Here is an 11,668-nt window from a genome sequence, read left to right as displayed (position 1 = left end):
CTGTGCGTCCGTCGGGCTGTCCTGAGCCCCTCACCCCCGCCCCCCCCCCCTCTCCCCCAGTGCTCCCTGCGAGTCTGGTCCTTCAGTTTCAGAGTAAATGGGTTATGTTTTTGTCAACTTCCCCTGTTCTCGCCTCACTTACTTAGGGACATCATCTCGGACATCAGGATTGTCTGAGTGGAGGAATAGGCAGCTGGCTTGCAGACGGACCCAGTGTGTTTCTGAACGACAGCCACTTGAAGGTGGTCCGAGGCTGCACGATAAGGCAAGTGCCCAGCGCCTCCCCCACTTGGCTGCCTCAAGTCTCCATTCAAGCTGATTTTGCTCTGTGCTCCCTGACCCAGTGCTGGGCAATGGAAAGCTGCCTGGCTTGGGGCTGCCTGGGGCTGGGGGGCAGCAGATGCAGCTGGTTCAGGCTCAGCAATCATGAATGACTGCCAGCAGGAGAGCACTGCTGTCCCTGCAGTGGAGCAGCTGTGTGTCCACGGGGTCCAGCAAGGACTGCTGCGGAGGGCGGGGGGGAAGGATGGGAGGGAGGTGAGGGGACAGGAGGCTGGGGACTGGGAAGGACAGTGGGGGGGACGGGAGGATGGTGGGGGGATGGAAGGCCAGGAGGGCAGCAGGGGGTCGCCATGGGCTCGGGGGTCAGGGAGAAGACGGGTTGGCTGGAATCCATGCAGGCGGGGCTAGCAGAGTCTCCTTTTCTCTCAGGACACTGGTGCTCGTGAGGGAGCCACGTGTCCTCTGTACCCTAGGGCCTGTGCCTGTCGTTGCCTTCGGTGCTTCCCTCTGAGAGCTCGGCCTCCAGGACCCCGTCTCATGCAGGGACTGCGGCCTTGTCCCCCACCACCCTGGGGCGAGCCTGGCAGCCGCTGGTGACAAGTGAACCTGTGGGGATGGGCTGCTGCCTCCGTGCACTGGCTTCCCGCTCTCCACACCACCTTCCCTGCCCTAGCCCCACCTTGTAAGCCAGGACACCCCATGCTGTCTTCCTGAGCTTTCCCAAAGTCGGCAGAATCTCAGAATGGCCGTGTTCCAGTTTGCTAATGCTTCCATTATGCAGAACACAGAAATGGGTTGGTTTTTACAAACGGGGTTTATTTGGTTAGAAAGTTATGGCCGTAAGGCCATAAAAGTGTCCCAACTAAGGCATCAACAGATGATACCTTCACTGAAGAGAGGCTGTTGTTCTGGAAAACCTGTCATCTGGGAAGACACGTGGCTGGTGTCTGCTGATCCAGGATTGTTTTCCAGCTCCTCTCTCAGCAACTGTGTTTCTTGGTTTTTGTACAAGGACGTTTCTCTCTAAGCACCTGGGGGTCCTGTCTTAGCATATCCCAGGGCGAAGTCTGGGCTTCATCTTGCAGCTAACGTCCTTCTGTCAGCATCTCCAAGCATCTCTAAGCATCAGAGCCTGGAGGGGAGGGGGTGGTCCCGAGACCCCACTGTCCTGCAGCTCACCTGCAGGGATGGGGCAGCTAGGGATGTTCCCCGTGGGAAAGAACCAGCTGGCGGACTTGGACTGGGGAGGGACTTTTGGGGGCTCTAAGGGGGGCTTCCTCCTGGGCTGGGGCTATCAGGACGGGGTCGGGCTGTTGTGGCTGCACGTGGATGGTGTGTAAGGTTGGTGCTCAGACAGCGTGGCCTCAAGCCCCTGCCCAGGGCCCCTTCCTGCCCCCCCCACCAGGGCTCCCCCAACCCGGGTTCCCCCCCTCACCCTTCCTGCTCCTCACCCTTCCTGCCCCCCTCCCATAGCCTGGGCTGCCCCTGCTTGTCTGGCTGTACCTGGCCCCTGTTCTGGGAGACACTGGGTCCACCATGAGAACAACGTGTCTTCCGGGACAGGACTTGTCTGCCTCCTCCTCCTGGGGAAGGCCGGCCACTCGCAGAGTGGGCCTTGCCTTTCGTTGACTTTCTGTGGTTGCAGGAGCTGGCAGAGTGTGTGGTGGCCAGTCTTTCTGGGACCACCAGTGTGGGGGGCTGTCCAGGCTCCCCACTGCTAAAGCGGATGCCACACGACGGGCTGGCTTGACAACAGGAACTTACGGGCTCACAGTGGCAGAGGCTGGAGGGCTGGCTTCCTCCGGGGTCTCTGTCTTCTGGCTGTGGCCATCCATGGTCCTTGGCTTTCCTGTCACATGGCGATGCACATGGCGGTGTCTCCTTTCCCTCCTGAGTCCACTGACTTCCAGTGTCCGGCTGCTCTGTGGCTGCATTTTTGTGTCCACTTCCCTTGGCTTGTGAGGATCTGCCCTTTGGAGCAAGGCCCCTCCTCCAGCAAGAGCACCTGGACAGCGGCATCTTCCGAGTCCCGTCCACAGGTGGGTCCCAGCACAGGAGCAGGGCTGAGCCTGGGGGCCTGTTTCCGCCCCCACCTGGGCTCACCAGCGGGGCACATCCTGGTCTCCCCATCGCCCCCAAGCAGGTTGACCTGTGAGAAGAGAAGGGTCCGTCCCTCTGAGCTCGGGCCCTCCTGTCCCCCACTCTTGGTAAATGCTGTGTGTCCTGGGGACAGCCAGGAGGAAGGGGGCGTGGGGGAAGGTGAGGATTTGGGCCACATCCCGCCGGGTTCTTCTCCCTCAGATCCCCCGGTGTGGACAGAGGAGGGTGGGATGTCCTTGTGGGCCAGGGTGCTGGGGTTCAGGGTGTGTCCTGGGGAGAGTGTGGTGACATCACTGTAGGACTAGGGTTTGGGGTTCAGAGCGTGGACCCCGAGGTCTGAGTGTGTGGACACTGTCGGTATTTCCTACAGGACAGGGTGATGGGTTCTGGGGTTCAGGGTGTGGACCCTGAGGTCTGAGTGTGTGGGGGCCGTGCAGGGGTCCCCTGGTGGAGCCTCCGTCCTGCACATCACTGGGGGCCTCGCCTGCCTGCTGTGTTGCAGCTGCAGCTGGGGGCTTGCAGCACACGGTTCTTCCCCTGCAGGTGGCTGTGGGGTGCCCAGGCTTTGAGGGCCTGAGCCCCAGGTGTGTGGGGTAGAGCAGCCAGGTCCGGGCTTCACTGCTGCGAGGTCAGTGAACAGGGGCAGTGGTCAGCTTCCAGGGGATGGCGAGCGCAGACGGGGCTGGGCATCGTGGGGCTGGAAGACGTTGCTTTTGAATGTGAGGATGACGAGGACATAAGGGCCATGGAAAGAGTGAGAGAATCACCGAGAGGCAGGGTGGGTGCTGCATTTTCCATCCTGTTTCTGTCACCTGCGTTTTCCCAGAAAAGCCCGCGCTCCGGTGGTGGTGAAGGGGGCTCTGCAGCGAGGAGCTGGGTTCTCTCTCTTCTTCATACGATGAATTATGTCCACTCCCACTGATGGCCGTTCCTGGGGGTCTCCTGGGCGCTGCCCTCCCTGGGGTCCACGTCCGTGGGGCCAGGCCACTGCCATCTGCATCCCCAGCAGCTCCCGGGGCTCCTTGCTGAGTGCAGGGGAGATGTTCTGAGGGATCCGGTTCTCCACAACAGGCCCAGACAGTGCTGCTGAGGCGAAATCCGCCCCTGATGGAGCCCGGGGTCCTGACATCACAGAGGTTTTCACCTGCTGAGCTCAACAACAGGGTGTGACCCACTGTGGGTGTCCGGGTGGGGGTCCTGCTAGGGCACATAGGGGGAAGGGGGCTCCCTGGAGAAGGTGGGCTGGGACTTCCCCTCAGGTGATCCATGGGGCAGGGATCAGGGAGAAGCCCGTGTGGGGGACCCTGAAACCGAGGAGCCACGGTAGGTGAGGTGGTCGCGGTTGACAGGAAGCGCTGTTTGGACTTCCCACCAGGCTCCCACCTCAGCAGGAGGCACCGAGTCTGCTGAGGAGACGTGAACCGACTGCCCCGTCCTGTCCCTGCAGCCGCTACAGTGGTGGGGACGGGGTGGGGGAGTCTTCTCCGCGGCGAACATGCCTTCCTCTCCCAGGTTGTACATGCAGCGAACTGGCCGATGGCGGTGCCTGTGGGGAAGTTGATCTTCAGGAGGTGCCAATGGGGTCCATCCACGGGGGACAGAGAACAGATTCCAAATACGGGTCAGCACTGGGGTGACACACAGGCCTGGTGTGAGCAGAGGGTGTGCGAGGAATGTGTGTGCAGGTGTGTGCCCTGGGACATGCAGGCCTAGTGTGTGCGAGGGGTGTGTGTGCAGGGGGTGTGCCCTGGGACATGCAGGCCTAGTGTGTGAAGGATGTGTGAACAGAGGGTGTGCCCTGGGACATGCAGGCCTAGTGTGTGCGAGGAGTGTGTGTGCAGGTGTGTGCCCTGGGACATGCAGGCCTAGTGTGTGCGAGGGGTGTGTGTGCAGGGGGTGTGCCCTGGGACATGCAGGCCTAGTGTGTGTGAAGGATGTGTGAACAGAGGGTGTGCCCTGGGACATGCAGGCCTAGTGTGTGCGAGGAGTGTGTGTGCAGGTGTGTGCCCTGGGACATGCAGGCCTAGTGTGTGCGAGGAGTGTGTGTGCAGGGGGTGTGCCCTGGTACATGCAGCCTAGTGTGTGTGAAGGAGTGTGAGCAGGGTGGTGTGCCCTGGGACATGCAGGCCTAGTGTGTGAGGATGTGTGAGCAGGGGGTGGGCCCTGGGACATGCAGGCCTAGTGTGTGTGAAGGATGTGTGAGCAGGGTGTGTGCCCTGGGACATGCAGGCCTAGTGTGTGTGAAGGATGTGTGAGCAGGGTGTGCCCTGGGACATGCAGGCCTATGTGTGTGAAGGATGTTGTGCAGGGGGTGTGGCCCTGGGACATGCAGGCCTAGTGTGTGCGAGGAATGTGTGTGCAGGGGTGTGCCCTGGGACATGCGACCTAGTGTGTGTGAGGGATGTGTGTGCAGAGGGTGTGCCTGCGACATGCAGGCCTAGTGTTGTGAGGGATGTGTGTGCAGGGGTGTGCCCTGGGACATGCAGGCCTGGTGTGTGCGAGGAATGTGTGAGCAGAGGGTGTGCCCTGGGACATGCAGGCCTAGTGTGTGTGAGGGATGTGTGTGCAGGGGGTGTGCCCTGGGTCATGCAGGCCTAGTGTGTGTGAAGGATGTGTGAGCAGAGGGTGTGCCCTGGGACATGCAGACCTAGTGTGTGTGAGGGATGTGTGTGCAGGGGGTGTGCCCTGGGACATGCAGGCCTAGTGTGTGTGTGAAGGAGTGTGGAGCAGGGTGGCCCTGGGACATGCAGACCTAGTGTGTGTGAGGGATGTGTGTGCAGGGGGTGTGCCCTGGGACATGCAGGCCTAGTGTATGTGAGGAATGTGTGTGCAGGGGGTGCCCTGGGACATGCAGGCCTAGTGTGTGTGAAGGATGTGTGTGCAGGGGGTGTGCCCTGGGACATGCAGGCCTAGTGTGTGTGAGGGATGTGTGTGCAGGGGGTGTGCCCTGGGACATGCAGACCTAGTGTGTGTGAGGGATGTGTGTGCAGGGGGGTGTGCCTGGGACATGGCAGAGCCTAGTGTGTGGCAGGATGTGGTGGCAGGGGTGGCCCTGGGACATGCAGAGGCCTAGTGTGTGCGAGGGACGTGCTGTGCAGGGGGTGGGCCCTGGGACTTGCAGGCCTAGTGTGTGTGAGGGATGTTTGTGCAGGGGGTGGGCCCTGGGACATGCAGGCCTAGTGTGTGCGAGGAAGTGTGTGCAGGGGGTGGGCCTGGGACATGGCAGGCCTGGTGAGTTTCATGCGACATGTGTGCAGGGGTGCATTCCCGAGATGTGGTTTTGCAGGCTGACGTGTGGGGGCTTTTTTTCTCGGCTTTTTGGCTCCTCCTGCCCCAGGACCGTCTCGCAGGTCAGAGCCCTGGAGAGGAGCTGGAAGGGCGGCGCTTCCGCGGGAAGGTGCTGACTGATCTTCCTGCGGGGTAAGGCGAGGCCGCTGGAGCTGAACATGGGGCTGAGACGGCAGCCGGGTGGTTTCCTCTCTCCACCGCGTGCAGTGGACGCCTGGATCCTGCTTGCATTTCTAGGGTGCGGCCGGCCCGGGGTCTGCATGAGGGTGAGGGATGGATTCGGGGTCCCTGTTGGGGGCTGTGTTGGGGCTGTGAGATGGGCTTGGGGTCCCTGTCGGGGTCACTGCAAGGGTAGCTGGGGTCACCATGAGGGGGCAGGGGTTGCTGCGAAGTGGATGTGGGGGGATGGGTGTGGGGGGAGGGTGGTTCTGCAGGGTTCTGCCCTAGACTCAGCCTGCCTTGGGTCTTCCAGGGTCGGGTCAGACCTGGGGGAGGGGTGGAGGAAGGGGGGTGGTCCCCCAATACCTTGTGTTCTGAAAGGGCAGATTCAGAGCACTGGCGCTGGGAGAGCCAGGGGTCCCCGCTCTGGGGCCTGAGGGAGCCCCCTGGGGAGTCTCTGTACTCTGGGGAGTTGCCTCCCTGCACCTGGGCCAGCCTGAGCCAGGACTCTGGGCGTCTCCAAGGAGCAGAGCCCCTCCCTGGGACCCCCATGTTGGGGACCCCCTGGGACCCCATCCTGCCGGCAGGAATCCATCTTGGGCCCGAGCAGGAAGCTGATGCGGTTCCACCATCGTGTCCCACCATGACCCCGCGGCCACCACAGTGCCCAGCGCCTCAGCAAGAAGGTGGGTGCAGCGCCCAGGCCCAGCTGCCTTCGGGTCGGGTCACGGAAGGAGTCACGACGGCCATGTGTAGTGGCAGCGGGGACTGGCTGACTGCCCCGTGGCTGGACCCCCATGTGGCTGGGTCCTCCCCTACCCCGTGTGGCTGGACCCCCATGGCTGAGTCCCACAGGGTGCATTGTGCTTTCTTAAGCCCTGGGCTCGTTATGGCAGGGGCACTCCTAGAACACAATCCGAGTGTCCCCTTGGCAGACCCAGCCCTGTTGGCTGTGTTTCGGCGGTCAGCCCCTGCGTTAAGGGTAAACACCACTTGTGCTTGGCTTCTATAGAATGAACCCCAGCGCAGGCTCCAGTGTGTGAAAGATGGAACTCATTTCAGGCTCTCTGAAGTGGACAGGTCCCAGCATTTTCTAAGATCCCTACATGCTCTTGATATCTGCATGTCAGTTTCTTTATGCGCTCTACCAATACCCTTAAAATTTAGGTGTGTTCCCTGTGTTCATACGCAGTTATTAAGAAGATTAATTATTCTGTCTTTTATCACTGTCGTATCTCCTCTGGGAATTGCCTGTCACAGCCCTTGTTGGCAGACTTTCTATTTGTAACCTCTAGGAGTTGGCTTCTTGCACAGCTTAACCCGTGCTACACCACAAGTCTGCAACTCTAAGGGGTCGGTCCTGTCCCCCCATGAGGTATCTGTGAGGGGTCGCACTGTCCCCAGGTCAGTGTGAGGGTCGGACTGTCCCCCTAGCAGCATAGTGATGTCAGTTGTGTGCCTGCCCCAGGTCTGTGTGAGAGGTCAGCTCTGTGACCCCCACATCTATTTGGGGGCTCAGCTCCATCAGCCCATCCTTTGGGTGTTGCCAGTTGTGTGTCCATCACATGTTCATGGGAAGGACGTGGATTGGACCCACACTGGGCCTGCAGGGCACATTGGACCTTGTTTCCCAAGTCGTTCCCCACCTCACCACGTGGCCCCTGCCCCCCTCCAGCCTTCATCCCCCTCAGACCTGCTGCTCATCCTCAGCTGCCTGGGCCTGGGTCTGGAGCCTAAACTTGGGCTGCTGTGCTTTCCTCCCAACCCCGTCCTGCAGGTCTAGCTGCTCAGGTTTGTCATGGAGCACGTGTTCTGGAGCAGGACCTGGAGGCCTTGGTCAGCTCCTGCACGGAGCCATGGAGGAACGGGGACACAGGGCGGAGCGGAGAGCACACGGGGAGGCAGGGGATACCTCGGGGGGAGCCCTGCAGGGAGGGGGGAGGTAACCTGGGGGTGGAGAACCACCAGCCTTGGGGGGCTGTCCACCTGTGATTCCCTCCCACTCCCTCGGTGTCCACTGGGGCTCCCTGCAGGAACCCCCTTTTCTGTCCATCAAGCCGTGGGGAGGCAGCGCATCCTCCCTGTGGGTGTCGGCCCCGGGGTAGGGGTCCCGGGGCTCCTGAGCATGGGTGGACCTGCAGTGCCCAGCCCAGCCCCAGCCCAGCCCCAGCCCAGCCCCAGCCCAGCCCAGCCCAGCCCAGCCCAGCCCCAGCCCAGCCCCAGCCCAGCCCAGCCCAGCCCAGCCCCGCCCCAGCCCCAGCCCCAGCCCCAGCCCCAGCCCCAGCCCCAGCCCCAGCCCCAGCCCCAGCCCAGCCCCAGCCCAGCCCCAGTCAAGCCCCGTGTCCCTGCTGACCAGCCAGATCCACACGTCCAGCCTCTGGCCCCTGCCCGCCCCCTGCCCGCCCCCTGCCCTGCCCTGCCCTGCCCTGCCCTGCCCTGCCCTGCCCTGCCCTGCTGGACTTTCGGCTGCCTCTCCAGGCCCCAGCCCTCAGTGTGGGTTCGTGGGCTCATGGAGGCAGTGGCCTGGCCGGCCAAGCACCCCTGGCTCGTCCTGGATGGTCGTCACAGCAGCTCTTGGAGTGGGGGAGGGGTCTGTCATGTCTCCAAGACCATCACTGGGTGTCGGGGCCGGGCGTTGGGCTGGGGCCTCTGTCGCCCTGCGGGCCATGCACGTGCTCTTCCCACGCTGCTCACTCACATGCTGTGCAGCCGCCCTGCACACACCTGCACATGGGCTGTGGGCTCAGCTGGTACAGATGAGCGGGTCAGGGCATGTGGAGACACACATGTACTCAGGGCACGTGGACACAGACACAGGAACAGTCATGTACGTGGACATGCCAGGTGCACTTGCACACACAAGGATGTGCAGGTTGCACTTGCACACCACACCCAGGTGTGTGCACAGGTCACACGGCTGCGTGTGCACTGCCGAGGAGGTGCCTGGGTCAGTGTGCTGCCAGCACGACTGTCTGGAGCCCCGAGTAGCAGAGACGTGTCCCAGAGCCAGGCCACCGCCCCCAGGTCCCAGGAGTAGCAAGGAGGAGGACATGGAGCAGCAGAGTCCCCTGAGTCCCCTGAGTCCCCTGAGTCCCCTGTCTGGAGCAGGAGCGCGCTGCCGTGTTCTGCCAGCTGAGCGTCTGCAGCGTGCTGGGGGCTCCCATGGCAGCCGCCATCCACCAGCTCCATGTAAAGGTCTCCACGTCTCTCTCCCTTTGAGAATGGAATTCACGCCGCTACCTACTCGTTTGTTTTTGTGGTTTGTATTTTCCTGCATAAGATATACAGACTTGCAGTAGAAGCAATTTCCAAAGTACAGGAAATGTAGAAAGGAAGTATAGAAGTACGGAAAGCCGTGGTCTCACAGCCTCCTGTCGTCTGTGTGTTCTTTGTTGTCTTTCGTGTTGATGGAAGGTCTTGCTCATTGTGAACTATGTTTCCCCAATACTGTTTTTATAAGCACGTTTGTGTCTTTGAAAACGCTACCCAAGCCTGACTTTCGGTGCATGCTGTTTTCACTCATGGCATCACCTGCTGTCACTTGCACATGCTTACTTTTTCAGTGAAAAATGTTACTTGCGTTCTTTCATTGCTACTGAGATTGATCAGAGAGAAGGGTGATTTCACTGGTCTGATTTGATCACTGCTGCACCCCCAGTGCTTAGACCAGTGTGTGATACTAGGCAGTGCTTGGGAAAGCTCTGCAGGATGGAAGGACGAGTGGGTGGACAGGCGGGTGGGCATGTGGGTAGATGGATGGATGGATGGACAGATTCATGGATGGGTGGGTAGATGTTTGTCTGGATGGATGGAAAGATAGATGTATGGATGGACAGACAAGTGGGTCGCTGGGTACATGGACAGATGGCATGGTGGTCAGGAGGTCGGCTCTATTATCTTTTTTCCTCGATTGTGAACTGGCTTTTATGGAATTTCTTCTGGTGTCTTTTCCTGTACTATAACGAGGACATTACCCCTTTGTTTTCTACTCATGTGTTGATGGACACTTGTATTGTTTCTGCCTTTTGGGCCACTGTGCATGCTGCTTCTGCTTGGTGAGCAAGTATCCATGTCTCTGCTTTCAGATCTTTTGGGAAACACCCACGAGCACAATTGCTGGGTCATATGGGGATTCTATGTTTGTTTTCTGAGGAACTGCTGCACCACTTCACAGTCCCATCAGCAATGTACGAGGGTTCCTGTTTCTCCACGTACTTGCCAACGCTTGTTTTAAGTTTTCTAAACAAAAGCCATCCTAGTGGGTATGATGTGGTGTCTCACCATAGCTTTAGTTTGCATTTCTCTAGTTGCTCATGAAACTGAGCGTCTTTCATGGACTTATTGGCTATTTGACTATCACTGGAGAAGTGTCTGTTCAAATCCTTGACCTATGTTTTAATTGGACTCTTTGTCTTTTTGATGTTGAGTTGTAGGTCTTTATATATTCTAAATATTAAGCCCCTTTTTGTTCTACTTTTTCCAAATATTTTCTCCCATTCTGTAGGTAGTTTTTTCACTTTCTTGGTAATGTCCTTTGTACAAAGTTTTAAATTTTGATGAAGACTGATTTATCTACTTTTTCTTCTGTTGCCTGTGCTTTTGGTGTAAAACCTAAAAATCCATTGCTTACTTCAAGGTCAACGTTTCCCTGTGTTTTCTTGTAAGAGTCTAATGGCATTTCTTCTTATATTTAGGTCATTGATCCATTTTAAGTTAGTTTTTGTGGGTAGTGAGAGTTGGTCCACATGCTTCCTTCTGCAGGTGGATTTCCAGGCATCCCAGCACCATTTGTTGAAGACTCTATTCTTTCCCCATTGAGTGGACTTATCACCCTCGTCGAAAATCAGCCAGGTATAGATGTGTGGATTTAATTCTGGACTCTCAATACTGTTCCGTTGGTCTGTATGTCTAACCTTATGCCAATGCCACACTGTTTTGATTACTGTAGCTTTGTAGTAACTTTTGAAATCAGGAAGTATGAGTCCAACAGCTTTGTTCTTTTTCAGGATTGTTTATCTTTTCGTGGCTCTTTGTGGTTACTTAGGAATTTGCGAATCAGCTTTAACAAGGCTGCTGGAATTTTGATAGAGATGGTGTTGAATTTGCAGATCACTTAACACAGAATTGACATCTTAATAATGTTAAGTTTTCCAGTCCATGAACACGGGTTGTCTTTCCATTTATTTAGGTCTTTATTTTCTTTCACCAATGTTTTGAAGTTTCAGTGGATGAGTCTTGCAGCTCCTTGGTTAAATTGGTTCCAAGGTATTTTACTCTTTTTGATGCTGTTGTAAATGGAACTGTTTCTTGATTTCCTTTTCAGATGGTTCATTACTGGCTTATAGGAACTCAACTGACTTCTGTGTGTTTGTCTAGTATCCTGCTACTTTGCTGAGTTACTAGTTCTGGTAGCTTTGTTGTAGATTGTTTGGAATTTTCTCTATATAGGACCATGTTATCTACGTACAGGGATAATTTTTCATTTCTTTCTTTTTTTCCACTGTGGATACCTTTTATTTTCTTTCTCACCTGTCTGCTCTGGCTAGAACTTCTAGCACATTTAGTAACAGTGGTGACAGTGGCATCCTTGTCTTCTTCCTGATGTTAGGGGGAAAGTGTTCAGTCTTTCCCCCACTGAGTAAGATGTTAGCTGTGGGTTTTTCATAAATGCCTTTTATCACGTTGAGAAAGTTCCCTTCTATTCCTAGTTTCCTGAGTGTTTTCATCATGAAAAGGATGTTGGATTTGTCAAATGCCTTTTCTATGTCAACTGAGAAGATTGCTTGGATCTTTTCTTTGTTTTGTTTGTCTGATGTTTGACGTTGATGGAGTTTCTAAT

At 57.3% G+C, this 11,668-nt stretch overlaps 1 long non-coding RNA gene and 1 pseudogene across 1 annotated transcript; both read left to right on the top strand.

Annotated features, from left to right (window-relative positions):
• LOC119511421 overlaps nucleotides 1-968 on the top strand; it is a 9,655-nt pseudogene extending 8,687 nt beyond the window's left edge.
• Nucleotides 969-1,319: 351 nt separating this feature from the next.
• On the top strand, nucleotides 1,320-5,876 carry LOC119511676. Its single transcript, XR_005212229.1, has 5 exons — nucleotides 1,320-2,321; nucleotides 2,926-3,010; nucleotides 3,454-3,558; nucleotides 3,895-4,003; nucleotides 5,720-5,876. It is a non-coding gene; the product is annotated as an uncharacterized LOC119511676 (long non-coding RNA).
• The last annotated feature ends 5,792 nt before the right edge of the window (nucleotides 5,877-11,668 follow it).

This window comes from Choloepus didactylus, chromosome 16 (assembly GCF_015220235.1).
Source record: "Choloepus didactylus isolate mChoDid1 chromosome 16, mChoDid1.pri, whole genome shotgun sequence".
Lineage (NCBI taxonomy): Eukaryota > Metazoa > Chordata > Mammalia > Pilosa > Megalonychidae > Choloepus > Choloepus didactylus.
This window is presented reverse-complemented; position numbering and strand designations above follow the sequence as displayed.